The sequence below is a fragment of the Melanerpes formicivorus genome, unplaced genomic scaffold (assembly GCF_026170545.1).
Source record: "Melanerpes formicivorus ecotype bairdi unplaced genomic scaffold, bMelFor1.0.p_v2 SCAF_114, whole genome shotgun sequence".
In the NCBI taxonomy this organism is placed as follows: domain Eukaryota; kingdom Metazoa; phylum Chordata; class Aves; order Piciformes; family Picidae; genus Melanerpes; species Melanerpes formicivorus.
Genome location: NW_027142466.1, coordinates 451,841 through 474,042, shown reverse-complemented (window position 1 = coordinate 474,042; position 22,202 = coordinate 451,841). Strand labels below are relative to the sequence as shown.

General features: G+C 57.5%; 1 protein-coding gene across 1 annotated transcript in view; it reads left to right on the top strand.

Moving 5' to 3' along the window:
- The window catches only part of PKNOX2 (PBX/knotted 1 homeobox 2), a 124,433-nt gene that overhangs the window by 34,073 nt on the left and 68,158 nt on the right, over positions 1-22,202 (top strand). The window contains 1 exon segment of the mRNA XM_068167265.1: positions 5,594-5,678. The gene's annotated coding sequence lies outside the window, so the exon portion shown is untranslated.

Sequence of the window (22,202 nt, the reverse complement as noted above, 5' to 3'; positions counted from 1 at the left end):
GAGCTCAGCTGAGCTTGGTGATGCCAAAGGTCTCCTCCAGCCCAAAGGATTCTGTGATTCTGAAGAGTTCAACTGCCCTTGGAGCTTGGAGTTCTGCCTCTCACAGCTGCAGGGTTCCCTGGGTTGTGCAACCTCAGCAGCAGGGTCTGGGAGCTCAAAGGTTGCCTCCCCTCAAGCCAGAGGAGCTGCCCTGAGAGCTGTCACAAAATCCTCATCCCAGTGAGGCAGCAGTGAGTGGTGGGGAAGCTGCAGCCTGGAGAGGGCCCTGGGGGGGTTGGGTGTCAGTCACTGCCCATGAGGCAGCAGTGCCCAGGGGCCAAGCAGGGCAATGGCCTCCTGGCTTGGCTCAGAAGCAGGGTGGGCAGCAGGGCCAGGAGGTGAGCATCCCCCTGTGCTCAGCACTGGGGAGGCCACAGCTCAGTGCTGTGCTCAGCCCTGGGCCCTCCCTGCAGGAAGGCCACTGAGGGGCTGGAGCCTGTGCAGAGCAGGGCAGCCAGGCTGGAGAAGGGCCTGGAGCCCCTGGGCTAGAGGAGGGCTGAGGGAGCTGGGGGGGTTGAGGCTGGAGCAGAGGAGGCTGAGGGAGAGCTCCTTGCTCTCTGCAGCTCCCTGCAGGGAGGTTGGGGCGAGGAGGGGGCAGCCTCTGCTCCTTGGTGCCAAGGGCCAGGAGCAGAGGCAATGGTTGCAAGCTGCAGCAGGGGAGGCTGAGGCTGGCTCTCAGGAAACCTTTCTGCCCTGGGAGGGTTCCCAAAGCTTGGAAGTGTCTGCCCAGGGCAGTGCTGGAGTCTCCCTCCCTGGGGGTGGTGCTGAGGGGCAGGGTTTGGTGCTGAGCCTGCAGTGCTGGGGGAGCTGCAGGGCTCTGCCAGCTGCATGGGTTCTGGCACAGGAAGAGGCTTGCAAAGAAGGTGCCAGGAGGGGAAGCTGCTGTTCAGCTCTGGATTTTCAGGGCTAAGGCTCAGCCTCGTTAGCCTTGTACTTAGTGAAGGCTTTGGCAATGGAGGTTCTCCCCCTGGCTTTCTCCAGCCTTGAGCAGGTTGGGGCTGGGGGTGCTGGGTGCCCATCTCCACTGCTGGCTGTTGTGTGAGTCAGGAGCAGGACTCAGGGCAGTTTGGGGCACTGCTGGCCTGGCACCAGTGCTGCCTCCTGTGTGGCCCTCGGGAGCTGCTGCCTGCCACCAGGGCTGCCTGGGGCACCCCTGCCCCTGCCTCAGTCCTGGGACAGCCTCCTGGGCTGCCCTTGGCTCCCAGGACTTCAAAGGCCTCTGCTGAACTTCAAAGGCTGCCTTTTGAAGTTGCTGTGAATGTGAGCTGGCTGTGCAGAGCCTCCCCTCACTCTGAAGGGTGCTGAGGGAGCTGTCCCCGGTGGGGCTGGCTCACGGTGCGCTCCATGACAGGGATGAAAGCTGTGCAGCAGGCGCTGCTCCAGCCCCTGCTTTTGCCCAGCATAAACACAGCATTCAAGACCTCAGCCTTGATCTCCTCCAAGGATGCAAATGAGCCAGGCAGGGCTCTCCTAGCACTGGCAGAGCCTCCTTTAGCTGCTCCTTTCCCTCCCTGTGTTGGTGCCACACAAGCTCAGGTGACTGTTTCCCACCAGACAGAACGAAGTGTTCCTGGGGGTGCAAGGTGCTGCCAGGCTTGACCTTTGCCATCCCATCCCCAGGACAAATGCAATGCAGATCAGGTCCCAGGTCCTCAGGGTGTGTTTGGCAGCAGCCTGTGGATGCTCTTCCAAGGCAGGAGCCCAGAGGTTTCTTTATTACAGGATCACAGAATGGGAGAGGCTGGAAGGGACCTCTGGAGCTCCCCCAGCCCAAGCCCTGCCAGAGCAGGGCACCCAGGGCAGGGCTCACAGAACACATCCAGGAGCTTGGAAAGGCTCCAGAGCAGACTCCACAACCTCTCTGGGCAGCCTGCCCCAGGCTCTGGCAGCCTCACAGGGACAAAGTTTCCCCTCCTGTTCCCCTGGCACCTCCTCTGCTCCAGCTTGCCCCCAGTGCCCCTTGTGCTGTGCTTGGCCACCCCTGAGCAGAGCCTGGCTCCAGCCCTGCACAGCTTTATCCCCAGCACTGAGGGCAGCCCTCAGGCTGCTCTGCTCCCAGCCCCCAGCCCCAGCTGCCTCAGCTTTCCTCAGCAGGATCATGAATTTCCTTAAGGATCTTTCACTGCTGTTGTGGTGGAAGAGTTTTGACCTCCAGCCCCTTCTGAGCATTTAGCATAACCAACCCCCTCAGCAGGGCCAAGGTCTCAGGGGGCATCCTGCCCTTCTGCCCAGGTTTTCCATCTTTGGGGCTTTCTGCCCCATTTTGCCCTGAGATCACCCAGTTCCCTCCTTGGGCAGTGGCCTGGGTGGCATCCAGGTACCTTATGTGCCAGCTTCCCAATGTAGCTCTGTGTTTTGGTGCCCAGTGGCTGTGAGGGCTCAGCAAGGGTTGGCTCTGCAAGGGGGTTGGGATGGAAGGAAACCCAAGGGCCCTCCCCATGGCCTCACCATAGAATAGAATAGAATAAACCAAACCAGGTTGGAAGAGACCTTCAAGATCATGGTGTCCAACCCATCAACCAATCCAACCCACCCAAACAGCTAACCCATGGCACCAAGCACCCCAGCAAGTTTCCTCCTGAACACCTCCAGTGATGGTGACTCCACCACCTCCCCAGGCAGCCCATTCCAATGGCCAATCTCTCTCTCTGTATAGAACTTCTTCCTAACATCCAACCTGAACCTCCCCTGGCGCAGCCTGAGACTGTGTCCTCTTGTTCTGGTACTGGCTGCCTGGGAGAAGAGACCAACCTCTGCCTGTCTACAACCTCCCTTCAGGTAGTTGTAGAGAGCAATAAGGTCACCCCTGAGTCTCCTCCTCTCCAGGCTAAGCAGCCCCAGCTCCCTCAGCCTCTCCTCACAGGGCTGTGCTCCAGACCCCTCCCCAGCTTTGTTGCCCTTCTCTGGACACCTTCCAGCAGCTCAACCTCTTTCCTAACCTGAGGGGCCCAGAACTGGACACAGGACTCAAGGTGTGGCCTAACCAGTGCAGTGTCCAGGGGCAGAATGAGCTCCCTGCTCCTGCTGGCCACACTCTGCCTGATGCAGGCCAGGATGCCCTTGGCCCTCCTGGCTGCCTGGGCACACTGCAGGCTCATGTTCAGCCTACCATCAACCAGCACCCCCAGGTCCCTCTCTGCCTGGCTGCTCTCAGCCACTCTGCCCCCAGCCTGTAGCACTGCCTGGGGTTGCTGTGGCCAATGTGCAGCCCCTGGCACTTGGATGTGTTCAATCTCCTGCCCTTGGCCTCTGCCCATCTGCCCAGCCTGGCCAGGTCCCTCTGCAGAGCCTCTCTGCCCTCCAGCAGATCAACTCCTGCCCCCAGCTTGGTGTCAGCTGCAAATTTACTGCTGATGGACTCAATGCTCTCCTCCAGATCATCAATAAAGATGTTAAGGAGCACAGGGCCCAGCACTGCTCCCTGGGGCACACCACTGGTGCCTGGCTGCCAGCTGGCTGTGGCACCATTCACCACCACTCTCTGGGCTCAGCCTCCAGCCAGTTCCTAACCCATCGCAGTGTGCTCCCGTCCCAGCCATGGGCTGACAGCAGGCAGAGTTCTCTGCAGAGATGTGTCCTCAGCTGTGCCTTGGAGGTCTGAGCAGCTCTGGGGCTGCTTTGTGTCATCATAAATGTGTCAGAGTATGTCTGGGGTCTGAGGAGCTCTCTGGGGGTGGTGTAAGCCGTGGCAGGGCTGTCAGAGGCATGTGGGGAGCTGCTGTGTGTCTGGGGGTGCCTGTCTCAGATGTGCACTGGAGTCTGAGCAGCTCAGCAGCTCAGCTGGATCTCTGAGTCTCTCCTGGCCTTCTGCTGGCAGTCTGAGGAGCTCTGGCAGGGGGATCAGGTGTACAGTGATGATCTGAGGAGCTCTCTGGAGGTGCTGCCTGCCCAGGGACACACCAGGAACAGAATGGGGATGTGAGGAGCTCCACTCAGCTGACATCCAGCAGGGAGGTGTCTGGTGGTGAGGAGCTGTCCAGAGGGGATCCATCTCAGGGCAGAGATCTCAGACACAGACTGGAGGTCTGAGGAGCCCCAGGGAGGTGATGTGCATCAGGGGGTGGAGGTCAGGCACATGCTGGAGGTCAAAGGAGCTCTCTGCTGGGTATCTGTCTGTAGGTAGACAGAGCAGGTGTGTCTTGGAAACCTTGGGTGTCATTTATCACAGGAAACATCTAGAGGTGATGCATACCCAGGGACACTTCCCAGGGGTGCACTGGAGGCCAGAGGTGATGAATGGCCAAGACATCTGGGGACCTTCCTCTCTTTCACTCCTTTTTTGGCAGCCAGACCCAAAGCACAGCCATGGCTGCGCTGATCCCTGCCCAGCCCATCTGCTTAGCTGGCTCTGGAAACCCCACTCTCAGCCCCCACAAAGGGCAGGACTTGGGGTGGTGCTGGCAGCTCCCCTGGTTGTGGCCTCACAGCTCTTCCCTAGCTGATGCCACCCAAGCCCCAGAGCCAAAGCACTTCCAGGCTCCAGCGAGGGGTGCTGGCAGGGGGCACGAAGCCAGGGCAGGGCCACCAGCAGTGTGGCCTCACTGCTTTGTTCCCCTTCCTTTCTCCTTCCCAGACCCAGAGTGCTCTGCCAACCCCCAGTGGGACCCCGTGCCAGGGACTGGCCACCCTCCAGCAGCTGGAAAGGACAGGACAGGACTCCGGGGGGCTGTGGGCAGGCCGGCAGCGAGCTCAGCTCTGCCTCCTGGGCACCTCTCGGTTCGACCCCTCAGGATCTGTTTTCTTTGTTGCCCCTCCTTGGAGGTGTTCAAACCTGCCCAGCCAGAGCCCTGCTGGGCTGACCTAGCTCAGCCACCAGCCCTGCTTGCACCTCCTGGGGATGTTCCCACCCAGCAGGTCAGGGCAGGACATTCTGCCCTCTGCTCCGGTGAGACCCCAGTGGAGCACTGCGTCCATCTCTGGAGCCCCCAGCACCAGAAGGATTGGAACTGTTGGAGAGGGTCCAGAGAAGGTCATGGAGATGGTCAGAGGCTGGAGAGCCTCTGCTGTGGAGACAGGCTGAGAGAGTTGAGGCTGTTCAGCCTGGAGAAGAGAAGGCTCCAGGCAGACCTCAGAGCAGCCTTCCAGTACCTGAAGGGCTCCAGGAGAGCTGGGGAAGGACTTTGGACAAGGGCTGGGAGAGTCATGCTGAGGGGTTGGAAACTGGAGCAGGGAGATTTAGGTTGGACATTAGGAAGAATTCTTCACTATGAGGCTGGGGAGGCTCTGGCCCAGGCTGCCCAGGGAGGCTGTGGCTGCCTCCTGCCTGGAGGTGTTCAGGGCCAGGCTGGACGAGGCCCTGAGCAGCCTGGGCTGGTGGGAAGGGTCCCTGCTCTTGGCTAGGGTTGGAACTGGATGATCTTTAAGGTCCCTTCCAACTCAAGCTGTTCCAGGGTTCTGTGATTCTGTTTCCCCAGTGTCCTGCCAACAAGCTGCAGCGAGAGGAGAGCTGCCCAGCACGGCTGCAGGGCCTCCCCCAGAGCCCTCTGCTTGTCTGTCTGCTTCCAGTGGTTTGTTTGCTTTCAAGCTCAGACATTTTCCTCTTTTGCTTCCCCAGGTGGTGAGCCCTACCCAGGACTCCTGGTTCTTGGGGTGGCAGCAGGACCCTTGTGAGACAGTGGCTCCCCAGGCACCCCCAAACGGTGAGGCTGCGTCCGTGAGTCAATTCCAGCTGCCAGTGGTGCAGTGACAGCAGCTGGGCCACAGTGAGTGGAGACCTTGGTGGGTCCTGTCTGGGGGAACTTCTGCTCCTTTCAGGGACATCCAGATTCTATTTCCCAGAGCATTCTCCTGAGTGCACTGCTGGCTGGGCCCAAAGAGTGCATGGAGGTAGCTCCAGCTGGTGGCCAGCCACAGGTGCTGGGCCCAGGGCTCAGTGCTGGGCCCAGGGCTCCCCAAGGTCTCCATCAATGGCCTGGGGGAGGGCATGGAGGCTGCCTCAGGCAGGCTGCAGGGGCACCAAGCTGGGTGGCTGTGTTGAGCTGCTGGAGGGTTGGAGGCTCTGCAGAGGGACCTGGGCAGGCTGCAGGGGTGAGCCAAGGCCAAGGGGATGAGGTTCAACAAGGCCAAGGGCTGGGTCCTGCCCTTGGCTCACAACCACCCCAGCAAGGCTCCAGGCTGGGGCAGAGGGGCTGCAAAGTGCCCAGCAGGAAAGGCCCTGGGGGGGCTGGGTGGCAGCAGCTGGAGAGGAGCCAGGGGGTGCCCAGCTGGGCAAGAAGGCCACCAGCAGCCTGGCCTGGAGCAGCAATGGTGTGGGCAGCAGGAGCAGGGCAGGGATTGTGCCCCTGGGCTGGGCACTGCTGAGGCCAGCCCTGGAGTGCTGGGGGTGGTGCCCTGGCAGTGCTGGGCTCATGGCTGCAGTGGATGATGTTCAAGGTCTCCCCAGGTGCAGGGAGTTCTTTGCTGTGCTTTCCTTGTTCTAACTCAGAGCCTGCAGAGGATCTTGCTTTGGAGCTTAGGTGTTGAAAACCCTCTGTCAAGAGCCCTTCAAGCTGTGGCCAGCCTGGAGGGGAGGCCACAGCTGCATTTGTGTCCAGGTCCCCTCAAGCAGGGGCTGCTCTTGCTGCACATCTTGGCACAGCAGCAGGATGTGGAGAAATGGCCACCAGCTAAAAATAGCTGAGCTCAAAATAAGGTCTGCATCAAGCCAAGAGGCTCTCAGCCTTCACTCAACCCTGATGGCTAAAATTAGGGCTTGACAGAGTGACAAATGAGCTCAACTGGTGCCAAGACCTTGGCCACCCAGCAGGTGACAAAGAAAATAAACCCCTCTTGGCTCCTAGAGGGGCAAGGAGAGATCTCTGGGCACTGGAAATGGAGGTGGCAGCTTCAGTTTGGTGCCAGACCCTGAAAAGGTGTCTGATTTCTTCCTCAACTGCTCACATTCAGGGTGGGGGCATCTCAAGGGACACCCCAAAAGCTTCACTTGATGCAGGGGTGCAGCAGAGCATCTTTCCTTTGAGTCTTCTCTGAGCCTTCTCGCCCCCCTGGCAGGCAGTGACTGCAGGATCCTCTCCCCTGGGCAAGGCTGTGAGCTTTGGGCTTGCTCCTTCGCTAATAAAGGCCCAGGCTGAGCTCACTTTGAGAAGACCTCTCTGCTGGGTTTGTGGATGCTTGGGCTCACCACAAGGAGCTCTCTTGTGGAGATCCTCCCTGCCTTGATGCACTCCTTCCAAGGTTTTGGGGAGACCTCATCCCCCTCTGCAGCTCCCTGCAAGGAGCTGGAGCCGGGTGGGGGTTGGGCTCTTCTGCCAAGGAACAAGGGACAGGACAAGAGGAAGTGGCCTCAAGGTCTCCCAGAGGAGGTTCAGGGTGGATATTAGGAACATTTTCTTCCCAGCAAGGGTTCTCAGGCACGGGGCCAGGCTGCCCAGGGCAGTGGTGGAGTCCTCATCCCTGCAGGCATTTCAGAGCCCTGGAGACGTGGTGCTGAGGCCATGGTTTGGTGGTGGTAGCCTAGCAGCAGTGGTGGGGCTGGGAGCTCTGGGTGAGAAGTTGGCTGGGTGATCTCAGAGGCCTCCTCCACCCTCAGCAGCTCTAGGTCTAGCTCTAGCTCTAGGTCTAGCTCAGTTCTAGGATCCAAATCTAAATCAGTTCTAGGATCTGCTCTGCCCAGCAGCTGAGTGGAAGGGCTCAGTGCTCCTGGACACTTGGGGTAGTTCCCCTTGGAGGAGACTGAGCCCATGGAGGACACAAGCAAGTGGCTGTGGAGGATTCCTGCTCAGCCTGGCCTGGGAGGCATCTCCAGCAAGAAGATTCAACCCAGGGTGCTCAGCAGGTCAGGCCAGGAGGGTCCAGGCAGCAGGCAGCAGCAAGACATGATGGGAGGTAGCCACCTCATAGCCTGGAGCAGGAGGCTGGCAGTGCTCAGGGCTTGCTGATGCATTTTGTGCATCCTGAAGACATCTCAGAAACAAGGTGGTCCCCACTGGCCTTCTGAACCTTGTGCATGGGGCCCCCAGCTCCCAGGCACAGCAAAACCATTTCAGCCTTGCTCCTCCTGAGGCTCATCCCCAGAGGTGCATCTCTGAGGCCAGGGCAGACCTTTAGTCAGGTTTCAGATGTCTCCTCTGTCACTGGGGATGGAAAGATGTCCCAAAGGTGGCTTTCAGAAGGGCAGATGAAAGATGTCTTCATTGAGGTATGCTGGGTTGAGGCAGCCCCCTCCCAACCAGGGGCAGGAACAAGGACTCAGGCAAAGGGATTGCAAAGGTGCTGGAAAGTTGAAATGGAAAGCAGGGAATGTGTGCAGAGAGCCAGCAGTGCAGTGAGAGAGGAGAGCCCCAATGGAAGCAGTGAATGGTTACAGAGAGCCAGCAGTGCAGTGAGAGAGGAGAGCCCAAAGGGAAGCAGTGAATGTGTGCAGAGAGCCAGCAGTGCAGTGAGAGAGGAGAGCCCAAAGGGAAGCAGTGAATGGTTACAGAGAGCCAGCAGTGCAGGGAGAGAGGAGAGCCCAAAGGGAAGCAGTGAATGTGTGCAGAGAGCCAGCAGTGCAGTGAGAGAGGAGAGCCCAAAGGGAAGCAGTGAATGGTTACAGAGAGCCAGCAGTGCAGGGAGAGAGGAGAGCCCAAAGGGAAGCAGTGAATGGTTACAGAGAGCCAGCAGTGCAGTGAGAGAGGAGAGCCCCAATGGAAGCAGTGAATGGTTACAGAGAGCCAGCAGTGCAGTGAGAGAGGAGAGCCCAAAGGGAAGCAGTGAATGGTTACAGAGAGCCAGCAGTGCAGTGAGAGAGGAGAGCCCCAATGGAGGCAGTGAATGGTTACAGAGAGCCAGCAGTGCAGTGAGAGAGGAGAGCCCAAAGGGAAGCAGTGAATGGTTACAGAGAGCCAGCAGTGCAGGGAGAGAGGAGAGCCCCAATGGAAGCAGTGAATGGTTACAGAGAGCCAGCAGTGCAGTGAGAGAGGAGAGCCCAAAGGGAAGCAGTGAATGTGTGCAGAGAGCCAGCAGTGCAGTGAGAGAGGAGAGCCCAAAGGGAAGCAGTGAATGGTTACAGGGAGCCAGCAGTGCAGTGAGAGAGGAGAGCCCCAATGGAGGCAGTGAATGGTTACAGAGAGCCAGCAGTGCAGTGAGAGAGGAGAGCCCAAAGGGAAGCAGTGAATGGTTACAGAGAGCCAGCAGTGCAGGGAGAGAGGAGAGCCCCAATGGAAGCAGTGAATGGTTACAGAGAGCCAGCAGTGCAGGGACAAAGGAGAGCCCCAATGGAAGCAGTGAATGTGTGCAGAGAGCCAGCAGTGCAGTGAGAGAGGAGAGCCCAAAGGGAAGCAGTGAATGTGTGCAGAGAGCCAGCAGTGCAGTGAGAGAGGAGAGCCCCAATGGAAGCAGTGAATGTGTGCAGAGAGCCAGCAGTGCAGTGAGAGAGGAGAGCCCAAATGGAAGCAGTGAATGGTTACAGAGAGCCAGCAGTGCAGTGAGAGAGGAGAGCCCCAATGGAAGCAGTGAATGTGTGCAGAGAGCCAGCAGTGCAGTGAGAGAGGAGAGCCCAAATGGAAGCAGTGAATGGTTACAGAGAGCCAGCAGTGCAGTGACAGAGGAGAGCCCAAAGGGAAGCAGTGATTGGTTACAGAGAGCCAGCAGTGCAGTGAGAGAGGAGAGCCCCAATGGAAGCAGTGAATGGTTACAGAGAGCCAGCAGTGCAGGGACAAAGGAGAGCCCCAATGGAAGCAGTGAATGTGTGCAGAGAGCCAGCAGTGCAGTGAGAGAGGAGAGCCCCAATGGAAGCAGTGGATGGTTACAGAGAGCCAGCAGTGCAGTGAGAGAGGAGAGCCCCAAGGGAAGCAGTGAATGGTTACAGAGAGCCAGCAGTGCAGTGAGAGAGGAGAGCCCAAAGGGAAGCAGTGAATGGTTACAGAGAGCCAGCAGTGCAGTGAGAGATGAGAGCCCAAAGGGAAGCAGTGAATGGTTACAGAGAGCCAGCAGTGCAGTGAGAGAGGAGAGCCCAAAGGGAAGCAGTGAATGTGTGCAGAGAGCCAGCAGTGCAGTGAGAGAGGAGAGCCCAAAGGGAAGCAGTGAATGGTTACAGAGAGCCAGCAGTGCAGTGAGAGAGGAGAGCCCAAAGGGAAGCAGTGAATGTGTGCAGAGAGCCAGCAGTGCAGTGAGAGAGGAGAGCCCAAAGGGAAGCAGTGAATGGTTACAGAGAGCCAGCAGTGCAGTGAGAGAGGAGAGCCCAAAGGGAAGCAGTGAATGGTTACAGAGAGCCAGCAGTGCAGTGAGAGAGGAGAGCCCAAAGGGAAGCAGTGAATGGTTACAGAGAGCCAGCAGTGCAGTGAGAGAGGAGAGCCCCAATGGAAGCAGTGAATGTGTGCAGAGAGCCAGCAGTGCAGGGAGAGAGGAGAGCCCAAAGGGAAGCAGTGAATGTGTGCAGAGAGCCAGCAGTGCAGGGAGAGAGGAGAGCCCCAATGGAGGCAGTGAATGTGTGCAGAGAGCCAGCAGTGCAGTGACAGAGGAGAGCCCAAAGGGAAGCAGTGAATGTGTGCAGAGAGCCAGCAGTGCAGTGAGAGAGGAGAGCCCAAAGGGAAGCAGTGAATGGTTACAGAGAGCCAGCAGTGCAGTGAGAGAGGAGAGCCCAAAGGGAAGCAGTGAATGGTTACAGAGAGCCAGCAGTGCAGGGAGAGAGGAGAGCCCAAAGGGAAGCAGTGAATGTGTGCAGAGAGCCAGCAGTGCAGTGAGAGAGGAGAGCCCAAAGGGAAGCAGTGAATGGTTACAGAGAGCCAGCAGTGCAGTGAGAGAGGAGAGCCCAAAGGGAAGCAGTGAATGTGTGCAGAGAGCCAGCAGTGCAGTGAGAGAGGAGAGCCCCAATGGAAGCAGTGAATGGTTACAGAGAGCCAGCAGTGCAGTGAGAGAGGAGAGCCCAAAGGGAAGCAGTGAATGGTTACAGAGAGCCAGCAGTGCAGTGAGAGAGGAGAGCCCAAAGGGAAGCAGTGAATGTGTGCAGAGAGCCAGCAGTGCAGTGAGAGAGGAGAGCCCAAAGGGAAGCAGTGAATGTGTGCAGAGAGCCAGCAGTGCAGTGAGAGAGGAGAGCCCAAAGGGAAGCAGTGAATGGTTACAGAGAGCCTGCAGTGCAGTGAGGGAGGAGAGCCCAAAGGGAAGCAGTGAATGTGTGCAGAGAGCCAGCAGTGCAGTGAGAGAGGAGAGCCCAAAGGGAAGCAGTGAATGGTTACAGAGAGCCAGCAGTGCAGTGAGAGAGGAGAGCCCAAAGGGAAGCAGTGAATGGTTACAGAGAGCCAGCAGTGCAGTGAGAGAGGAGAGCCCAAAGGGAAGCAGTGAATGGTTACAGAGAGCCAGCAGTGCAGGGAGAGAGGAGAGCCCAAAGGGAAGCAGTGAATGGTTACAGAGAGCCAGCAGTGCAGTGAGAGAGGAGAGCCCAAAGGGAAGCAGTGAATGGTTACAGAGAGCCAGCAGTGCAGTGAGGGAGGAGAGCCCAAAGGGAAGCAGTGAATGGTTACAGAGAGCCAGCAGTGCAGGGAGAGAGGAGAGCCCCAAGGGAAGCAGTGAATGGTTACAGAGAGCCAGCAGTGCAGTGAGGGAGGAGAGCCCAAAGGGAAGCAGTGAGTGTGTGCAGAGAGCCAGCAGTGCAGGGAGAGAGGAGAGCCCCAATGGAAGCAGTGAATGGTTACAGAGAGCCAGCAGTGCAGTGAGAGAGGAGAGCCCCAATGGAAGCAGTGAATGTGTGCAGAGAGCCAGCAGTGCAGTGAGAGAGGAGAGCCCCAATGGAAGCAGTGAATGGTTACAGAGAGCCAGCAGTGCAGTGAGAGAGGAGAGCCCCAATGGAAGCAGTGAATGGTTACAGAGAGCCAGCAGTGCAGTGAGAGAGGAGAGCCCAAAGGGAAGCAGTGAATGGTTACAGAGAGCCAGCAGTGCAGGGAGAGAGGAGAGCCCAAAGGGAAGCAGTGAATGTGTGCAGAGAGCCAGCAGTGCAGTGAGAGAGGAGAGCCCAAAGGGAAGCAGTGAATGGTTACAGAGAGCCAGCAGTGCAGTGAGAGAGGAGAGCCCAAAGGGAAGCAGTGAATGGTTACAGAGAGCCAGCAGTGCAGGGAGAGAGGAGAGCCCAAAGGGAAGCAGTGAATGTGTGCAGAGAGCCAGCAGTGCAGTGAGAGAGGAGAGCCCAAAGGGAAGCAGTGAATGGTTACAGAGAGCCAGCAGTGCAGTGAGAGAGGAGAGCCCAAAGGGAAGCAGTGAATGTGTGCAGAGAGCCAGCAGTGCAGTGAGAGAGGAGAGCCCCAATGGAAGCAGTGAATGGTTACAGAGAGCCAGCAGTGCAGTGAGAGAGGAGAGCCCAAAGGGAAGCAGTGAATGGTTACAGAGAGCCAGCAGTGCAGTGAGAGAGGAGAGCCCAAAGGGAAGCAGTGAATGTGTGCAGAGAGCCAGCAGTGCAGTGAGAGAGGAGAGCCCAAAGGGAAGCAGTGAATGTGTGCAGAGAGCCAGCAGTGCAGTGAGAGAGGAGAGCCCAAAGGGAAGCAGTGAATGGTTACAGAGAGCCTGCAGTGCAGTGAGGGAGGAGAGCCCAAAGGGAAGCAGTGAATGTGTGCAGAGAGCCAGCAGTGCAGTGAGAGAGGAGAGCCCAAAGGGAAGCAGTGAATGGTTACAGAGAGCCAGCAGTGCAGTGAGAGAGGAGAGCCCAAAGGGAAGCAGTGAATGGTTACAGAGAGCCAGCAGTGCAGTGAGAGAGGAGAGCCCAAAGGGAAGCAGTGAATGGTTACAGAGAGCCAGCAGTGCAGGGAGAGAGGAGAGCCCAAAGGGAAGCAGTGAATGGTTACAGAGAGCCAGCAGTGCAGTGAGAGAGGAGAGCCCAAAGGGAAGCAGTGAATGGTTACAGAGAGCCAGCAGTGCAGTGAGGGAGGAGAGCCCAAAGGGAAGCAGTGAATGGTTACAGAGAGCCAGCAGTGCAGGGAGAGAGGAGAGCCCCAAGGGAAGCAGTGAATGGTTACAGAGAGCCAGCAGTGCAGTGAGGGAGGAGAGCCCAAAGGGAAGCAGTGAGTGTGTGCAGAGAGCCAGCAGTGCAGGGAGAGAGGAGAGCCCCAATGGAAGCAGTGAATGGTTACAGAGAGCCAGCAGTGCAGTGAGAGAGGAGAGCCCCAATGGAAGCAGTGAATGTGTGCAGAGAGCCAGCAGTGCAGTGAGAGAGGAGAGCCCCAATGGAAGCAGTGAATGGTTACAGAGAGCCAGCAGTGCAGTGAGAGAGGAGAGCCCCAATGGAAGCAGTGAATGGTTACAGAGAGCCAGCAGTGCAGTGAGAGAGGAGAGCCCAAAGGGAAGCAGTGAATGGTTACAGAGAGCCAGCAGTGCAGGGAGAGAGGAGAGCCCAAAGGGAAGCAGTGAATGGTTACAGAGAGCCAGCAGTGCAGGGAGAGAGGAGAGCCCAAAGGGAAGCAGTGAATGGTTACAGAGATCCAGCAGTGCAGTGAGAGAGGAGAGCCCCAATGGAAGCAGTGAATGGTTACAGAGAGCCAGCAGTGCAGTGAGAGAGGAGAGCCCAAAGGGAAGCAGTGAATGGTTACAGAGAGCCAGCAGTGCAGGGAGAGAGGAGAGCCCAAAGGGAAGCAGTGAATGTGTGCAGAGAGCCAGCAGTGCAGTGAGAGAGGAGAGCCCAAAGGGAAGCAGTGAATGGTTACAGAGAGCCAGCAGTGCAGTGAGAGAGGAGAGCCCAAAGGGAAGCAGTGAATGTGTGCAGAGAGCCAGCAGTGCAGTGAGAGAGGAGAGCCCCAATGGAAGCAGTGAATGGTTACAGAGAGCCAGCAGTGCAGTGAGGGAGGAGAGCCCAAAGGGAAGCAGTGAGTGTGTGCAGAGAGCCAGCAGTGCAGGGAGAGAGGAGAGCCCCAATGGAAGCAGTGAATGGTTACAGAGAGCCAGCAGTGCAGTGAGAGAGGAGAGCCCCAATGGAAGCAGTGAATGGTTACAGAGAGCCAGCAGTGCAGTGAGAGAGGAGAGCCCCAATGGAAGCAGTGAATGGTTACAGAGAGCCAGCAGTGCAGTGAGAGAGGAGAGCCCAAAGGGAAGCAGTGAATGTGTGCAGAGAGCCAGCAGTGCAGTGAGAGAGGAGAGCCCCAATGGAAGCAGTGAATGGTTACAGAGAGCCAGCAGTGCAGTGAGAGAGGAGAGCCCAAAGGGAAGCAGTGAATGGTTACAGAGAGCCAGCAGTGCAGTGAGGGAGGAGAGCCCAAAGGGAAGCAGTGAATGTGTGCAGAGAGCCAGCAGTGCAGTGAGAGAGGAGAGCCCCAATGGAAGCAGTGAATGGTTACAGAGAGCCAGCAGTGCAGTGAGAGAGGAGAGCCCCAATGGAAGCAGTGAATGGTTACAGAGAGCCAGCAGTGCAGTGAGAGAGGAGAGCCCAAAGGGAAGCAGTGAATGGTTACAGAGAGCCAGCAGTGCAGTGAGAGAGGAGAGCCCAAAGGGAAGCAGTGAATGGTTACAGAGAGCCAGCAGTGCAGTGAGAGAGGAGAGCCCAAAGGGAAGCAGTGAGTGTGTGCAGAGAGCCAGCAGTGCAGTGAGAGAGGAGAGCCCAAAGGGAAGCAGTGAATGGTTACAGAGAGCCAGCAGTGCAGTGAGAGAGGAGAGCCCCAAGGGAAGCAGTGAATGGTTACAGAGAGCCAGCAGTGCAGTGAGGGAGGAGAGCCCAAAGGGAAGCAGTGAGTGTGTGCAGAGAGCCAGCAGTGCAGTGAGAGAGGAGAGCCCCAATGGAAGCAGTGAATGGTTACAGAGAGCCAGCAGTGCAGTGAGAGAGGAGAGCCCAAAGGGAAGCAGTGAATGGTTACAGAGAGCCAGCAGTGCAGGGAGAGAGGAGAGCCCCAATGGAAGCAGTGAATGGTTACAGAGAGCCAGCAGTGCAGTGAGAGAGGAGAGCCCCAATGGAAGCAGTGAATGGTTACAGAGAGCCAGCAGTGCAGTGAGAGAGGAGAGCCCCAATGGAAGCAGTGAATGGTTACAGAGAGCCAGCAGTGCAGGGAGAGAGGAGAGCCCAAAGGGAAGCAGTGAATGTGTGCAGAGAGCCAGCAGTGCAGGGAGAGAGGAGAGCCCCAATGGAAGCAGTGAATGGTTACAGAGAGCCAGCAGTGCAGTGAGAGAGGAGAGCCCAAAGGGAAGCAGTGAATGGTTACAGAGAGCCAGCAGTGCAGGGAGAGAGGAGAGCCCAAAGGGAAGCAGTGAATGGTTACAGAGAGCCAGCAGTGCAGTGAGAGAGGAGAGCCCCAATGGAAGCAGTGAATGGTTACAGAGAGCCAGCAGTGCAGTGAGAGAGGAGAGCCCCAATGGAAGCAGTGAATGTGTGCAGAGAGCCAGCAGTGCAGTGAGAGAGGAGAGCCCAAAGGGAAGCAGTGAATGTGTGCAGAGAGCCAGCAGTGCAGTGAGAGAGGAGAGCCCAAAGGGAAGCAGTGAATGTGTGCAGAGAGCTAGCAGTGCAGTGAGAGAGGAGAGCCCCAATGGAAGCAGTGAATGGTTACAGAGAGCCAGCAGTGCAGTGAGAGAGGAGAGCCCCAATGGAAGCAGTGAATGTGTGCAGAGCCAGCAGTGCAGTGAGAGAGGAGAGCCCAAAGGGAAGCAGTGAATGTGTGCAGAGAGCCAGCAGTGCAGGGAGAGAGGAGAGCCCAAAGGGAAGCAGTGAATGGTTACAGAGAGCCAGCAGTGCAGTGACAGAGGAGAGCCCAAAGGGAAGCAGTGAATGGTTACAGAGAGCCAGCAGTGCAGGGAGAGAGGAGAGCCCCAAGGGAAGCAGTGAATGGTTACAGAGAGCCAGCAGTGCAGTGAGAGAGGAGAGCCCCAATGGAAGCAGTGAATGTGTGCAGAGAGCCAGCAGTGCAGTGAGAGAGGAGAGCCCAAAGGGAAGCAGTGAATGTGTGCAGAGAGCCAGCAGTGCAGTGAGAGAGGAGAGCCCAAAGGGAAGCAGTGAATGGTTACAGAGAGCCAGCAGTGCAGTGAGAGAGGAGAGCCCAAAGGGAAGCAGTGAATGGTTACAGAGAGCCAGCAGTGCAGGGAGAGAGGAGAGCCCCAAGGGAAGCAGTGAATGGTTACAGAGAGCCAGCAGTGCAGTGAGAGAGGAGAGCCCCAATGGAAGCAGTGATTGGTTACAGAGAGCCAGCAGTGCAGTGAGAGAGGAGAGCCCAAAGGGAAGCAGTGAATGGTTACAGAGAGCCAGCAGTGCAGGGAGAGAGGAGAGCCCAAAGGGAAGCAGTGAATGGTTACAGAGAGCCAGCAGTGCAGTGAGAGAGGAGAGCCCAAAGGGAAGCAGTGAATGGTTACAGAGAGCCAGCAGTGCAGTGAGGGAGGAGAGCCCAAAGGGAAGCAGTGAATGGTTACAGAGAGCCAGCAGTGCAGGGAGAGAGGAGAGCCCCAAGGGAAGCAGTGAATGGTTACAGAGAGCCAGCAGTGCAGTGAGGGAGGAGAGCCCAAAGGGAAGCAGTGAGTGTGTGCAGAGAGCCAGCAGTGCAGGGAGAGAGGAGAGCCCCAATGGAAGCAGTGAATGGTTACAGAGAGCCAGCAGTGCAGTGAGAGAGGAGAGCCCCAATGGAAGCAGTGAATGTGTGCAGAGAGCCAGCAGTGCAGTGAGAGAGGAGAGCCCCAATGGAAGCAGTGAATGGTTACAGAGAGCCAGCAGTGCAGTGAGAGAGGAGAGCCCCAATGGAAGCAGTGAATGGTTACAGAGAGCCAGCAGTGCAGTGAGAGAGGAGAGCCCAAAGGGAAGCAGTGAATGGTTACAGAGAGCCAGCAGTGCAGGGAGAGAGGAGAGCCCAAAGGGAAGCAGTGAATGGTTACAGAGAGCCAGCAGTGCAGGGAGAGAGGAGAGCCCAAAGGGAAGCAGTGAATGGTTACAGAGATCCAGCAGTGCAGTGAGAGAGGAGAGCCCCAATGGAAGCAGTGAATGGTTACAGAGAGCCAGCAGTGCAGTGAGAGAGGAGAGCCCAAAGGGAAGCAGTGAATGGTTACAGAGAGCCAGCAGTGCAGGGAGAGAGGAGAGCCCAAAGGGAAGCAGTGAATGTGTGCAGAGAGCCAGCAGTGCAGTGAGAGAGGAGAGCCCAAAGGGAAGCAGTGAATGGTTACAGAGAGCCAGCAGTGCAGTGAGAGAGGAGAGCCCAAAGGGAAGCAGTGAATGTGTGCAGAGAGCCAGCAGTGCAGTGAGAGAGGAGAGCCCCAATGGAAGCAGTGAATGGTTACAGAGAGCCAGCAGTGCAGTGAGAGAGGAGAGCCCAAAGGGAAGCAGTGAATGGTTACAGAGAGCCAGCAGTGCAGTGAGGGAGGAGAGCCCAAAGGGAAGCAGTGAGTGTGTGCAGAGAGCCAGCAGTGCAGGGAGAGAGGAGAGCCCCAATGGAAGCAGTGAATGGTTACAGAGAGCCAGCAGTGCAGTGAGAGAGGAGAGCCCCAATGGAAGCAGTGAATGGTTACAGAGAGCCAGCAGTGCAGTGAGAGAGGAGAGCCCCAATGGAAGCAGTGAATGGTTACAGAGAGCCAGCAGTGCAGTGAGAGAGGAGAGCCCAAAGGGAAGCAGTGAATGTGTGCAGAGAGCCAGCAGTGCAGTGAGAGAGGAGAGCCCCAATGGAAGCAGTGAATGGTTACAGAGAGCCAGCAGTGCAGTGAGAGAGGAGAGCCCAAAGGGAAGCAGTGAATGGTTACAGAGAGCCAGCAGTGCAGTGAGGGAGGAGAGCCCAAAGGGAAGCAGTGAGTGTGTGCAGAGAGCCAGCAGTGCAGGGAGAGAGGAGAGCCCCAATGGAAGCAGTGAATGGTTACAGAGAGCCAGCAGTGCAGTGAGAGAGGAGAGCCCCAATGGAAGCAGTGAATGGTTACAGAGAGCCAGCAGTGCAGTGAGAGAGGAGAGCCCAAAGGGAAGCAGTGAATGGTTACAGAGAGCCAGCAGTGCAGTGAGAGAGGAGAGCCCAAAGGGAAGCAGTGAATGGTTACAGAGAGCCAGCAGTGCAGTGAGAGAGGAGAGCCCAAAGGGAAGCAGTGAGTGTGTGCAGAGAGCCAGCAGTGCAGTGAGAGAGGAGAGCCCAAAGGGAAGCAGTGAATGGTTACAGAGAGCCAGCAGTGCAGTGAGAGAGGAGAGCCCCAAGGGAAGCAGTGAATGGTTACAGAGAGCCAGCAGTGCAGTGAGGGAGGAGAGCCCAAAGGGAAGCAGTGAGTGTGTGCAGAGAGCCAGCAGTGCAGTGAGAGAGGAGAGCCCCAATGGAAGCAGTGAATGGTTACAGAGAGCCAGCAGTGCAGTGAGAGAGGAGAGCCCAAAGGGAAGCAGTGAATGGTTACAGAGAGCCAGCAGTGCAGGGAGAGAGGAGAGCCCCAATGGAAGCAGTGAATGGTTACAGAGAGCCAGCAGTGCAGTGAGAGAGGAGAGCCCCAATGGAAGCAGTGAATGGTTACAGAGAGCCAGCAGTGCAGTGAGAGAGGAGAGCCCCAATGGAAGCAGTGAATGGTTACAGAGAGCCAGCAGTGCAGGGAGAGAGGAGAGCCCAAAGGGAAGCAGTGAATGTGTGCAGAGAGCCAGCAGTGCAGGGAGAGAGGAGAGCCCCAATGGAAGCAGTGAATGGTTACAGAGAGCCAGCAGTGCAGTGAGAGAGGAGAGCCCAAAGGGAAGCAGTGAATGGTTACAGAGAGCCAGCAGTGCAGGGAGAGAGGAGAGCCCAAAGGGAAGCAGTGAATGGTTACAGAGAGCCAGCAGTGCAGTGAGAGAGGAGAGCCCCAATGGAAGCAGTGAATGGTTACAGAGAGCCAGCAGTGCAGTGAGAGAGGAGAGCCCCAATGGAAGCAGTGAATGTGTGCAGAGAGCCAGCAGTGCAGTGAGAGAGGAGAGCCCAAAGGGAAGCAGTGAATGTGTGCAGAGAGCCAGCAGTGCAGTGAGAGAGGAGAGCCCAAAGGGAAGCAGTGAATGTGTGCAGAGAGCTAGCAGTGCAGTGAGAGAGGAGAGCCCCAATGGAAGCAGTGAATGGTTACAGAGAGCCAGCAGTGCAGTGAGAGAGGAGAGCCCCAATGGAAGCAGTGAATGTGTGCAGAGCCAGCAGTGCAGTGAGAGAGGAGAGCCCAAAGGGAAGCAGTGAATGTGTGCAGAGAGCCAGCAGTGCAGGGAGAGAGGAGAGCCCAAAGGGAAGCAGTGAATGGTTACAGAGAGCCAGCAGTGCAGTGACAGAGGAGAGCCCAAAGGGAAGCAGTGAATGGTTACAGAGAGCCAGCAGTGCAGGGAGAGAGGAGAGCCCCAAGGGAAGCAGTGAATGGTTACAGAGAGCCAGCAGTGCAGGGAGAGAGGAGAGCCCCAAGGGAAGCAGTGAATGGTTACAGAGAGCCAGCAGTGCAGTGAGAGAGGAGAGCCCCAATGGAAGCAGTGAATGTGTGCAGAGAGCCAGCAGTGCAGTGAGAGAGGAGAGCCCAAAGGGAAGCAGTGAATGTGTGCAGAGAGCCAGCAGTGCAGTGAGAGAGGAGAGCCCAAAGGGAAGCAGTGAATGGTTACAGAGAGCCAGCAGTGCAGTGAGAGAGGAGAGCCCAAAGGGAAGCAGTGAATGGTTACAGAGAGCCAGCAGTGCAGTGAGAGAGGAGAGCCCAAAGGGAAGCAGTGAATGGTTACAGAGAGCCAGCAGTGCAGGGAGAGAGGAGAGCCCCAAGGGAAGCAGTGAATGGTTACAGAGAGCCAGCAGTGCAGTGAGAGAGGAGAGCCCCAATGGAAGCAGTGATTGGTTACAGAGAGCCAGCAGTGCAGTGAGAGAGGAGAGCCCAAAGGGAAGCAGTGAATGGTTACAGAGAGCCAGCAGTGCAGGGAGAGAGGAGAGCCCAAAGGGAAGCAGTGAATGGTTACAGAGAGCCAGCAGTGCAGGGAGAGAGGAGAGCCCAAAGGGAAGCAGTGAATGTGTGCAGAGCCAGCAGTGCAGAGACTAGGAGAGCCCAAAGCAGACCCAGCAATGTCCCATTCCCCACCTGAGGCTACACCAAGCCCCCCAGGGCTCCTTCTTCCCCCCCTCTGCTGGGCCAGTCTGAGCTGGCCACGTCTGAGACTGCCCATCCCCTTGGCCTTGGGCCCAGCCAGGCCCAGGCTGGGAGATATCTCCCCCAGGTACCAGGGAAGGAAAGAGCAAGTGCCAGACCCTGTGCTGGATCTTATAGTGGCACAGGAATTATGGGATGGAATACCTGTGTTCCTGGACCCCTGGCCACAGGAAGCACTCCCATAGCAGAGGGCTCCCAGCCCAAAGTGCCACATGAGGCCATCAGTCCAGGGGCTCTCATCACAGCCTTTGGTGCCCTGGCTCAGGACTGGGCTGGGGACAGCTCTCTGCCAGCAGCAGCAGCCTGGCATGCACCAAGGAAAGCTGCTTTTTGTCTCCTGCCTTGTGGAGCCACTGGGAGCATTCCCAGCCTGGCTGGGGAGCTTTGCATCTTAAAATGAAATTCCAAGGGGAGGTAAAAGCAGGAGGAGGCTGTGAGAGGGATGTGAAGGCAAGTTGGGACCTCTGATTGATCTGCCATATGGGAAAGAGGGAAGCAGCTGGCTCCAGAGGGATTCCTTTCCCACTCCCAAAGGGAAAATTTGCAAGCCTGATGGCAGGATATAGCCAGGAACGAGGCAGATTTAGGGCAGCAGAGGGGTTTGGTGAGTGTGCTCTGGCACTGCTCTGCTGCTGAGGCTTCCCTGTGGGAGGAGAAATCTTGGCTTGCTCCCACACACACCACAGAATCCCAGAGCCCAGCATGGTGTGGGTGGGAAGGGACCTCTGGAGCTCCTGCAGCCCAGCCCCTGCCCCAGCAGGGCACCCCCAGCAGCTTGCCCAGGGGCACAGTGCCCAGGGGGGGTTGGAAGCTCTCCACACCAGGACACTCCACAACCTCTCTGGGCAGCCTGCTCCAGGCCTCCAGCACCCTCCCAACAAACAACTTTCTCCTCCTCTTCCCCTCCAACCTCCTGGCCTCCACTCTCTGCCCACTGCCCCTTGGCCTGGCCCTGGCCACCACTCAGCAGAGCCTGGCCCCAGCCTCTTGCCCTCCAGGGGCCCTTCAGCTCTTGCTGAGCATTGCTGAGCATTGCTCTGGGGCTGCTCTTCTGCAGGCTCTCAGCCCCAGGCCTCTCAGCCTTTGCTCCTGCCAGAGCTGCTCCAGGCCCCTCAGCAGCTTCCCAGCCTCCCCTGCACTCTCTCCAGCACTTCTCTTGGACAGAATTGACTCAGAGGAGAATCTCTTTCAACCATCTCCCTGTGCTTCTGCAGTCAGGTTAGGTCTGCTGGTGCCAGCCCAATGTCTGCAAGCCCACCAAGAGCAGGTTTCTGTCACTGCAGTTCCTCAGGCAGGGTTGGAGATGTGCATGAGCCTGTGGGGCTTTGACCTGCACAGCAGACACCACAGAAAGTTGTTATTGAAGGTCAGGTTGGCCAAGGCTCTGAGTGACCTGCCCTGGATCTGTGACCTGCCCTGGATCCTGCTCTGGATCTGAGTGACCTGCCCTGGATCTGAGTAACCTGCCCTGGATCTGAGTGACCTGATGTAGCTGAAGATCACAGAGTCACAGAGTGGTTTTGGTTGGAAGAGACCCTTAAGATCACAGACTCCAACCCTTACCCCAGCACTGCCAGGGCACCACCAACCCATGGCCCTCAGCACCATATCTACACAGCTTTTCAATCCTTCCAGGGATGGAGACTCCACCTCTGCCCTGGGCAGCCTGGGCCAGGCCTGGACAACCCTTTCCATGAAGAAATTCTTCCTCATGGCCAACCTGAACCTCCCCTGGGGCAACCTGAGGCCATTGCCTCTTCTCCTGTCCCTTGTTCCCTGGGAGCAGAGCCCAAGCCCCACCTGGCTCCAGCCTCCTTGCAGGGAGCTGCAGAGAGCAAGGAGGTCTCCCTCAGCCTCCTCTCCTCCAGCCTCACCACCCCCAGCTCCCTCAGCTGCTCCTCCCCAGCCCTCTTCTCCACACCCTTCCCCAGCTTCCTTGCCCTTCCCTGGCCCTGCTGCAGCCTCTCCAGCTCCTGCTGGCAGCCAGGAGCCCAGAGCTGAAGGCAGCACTCCAGGGCTGGCCTCAGCAGTGCCCAGCCCAGGGTACTGCTGTCCCTTCTCACTGCAGGGGACAGGACTAGATGGCCTTCAGAGGTCCCTCCTAACCCAAACCATTCCATGACTCCACAGTTATCAGTTCCTGCAGTGTTGCTCACGAGGTGCCTGAGCTCAGGGGTGGCTGCAAGAAGTCTTTGCCTGATTTGTGGTGGGACCTTTGC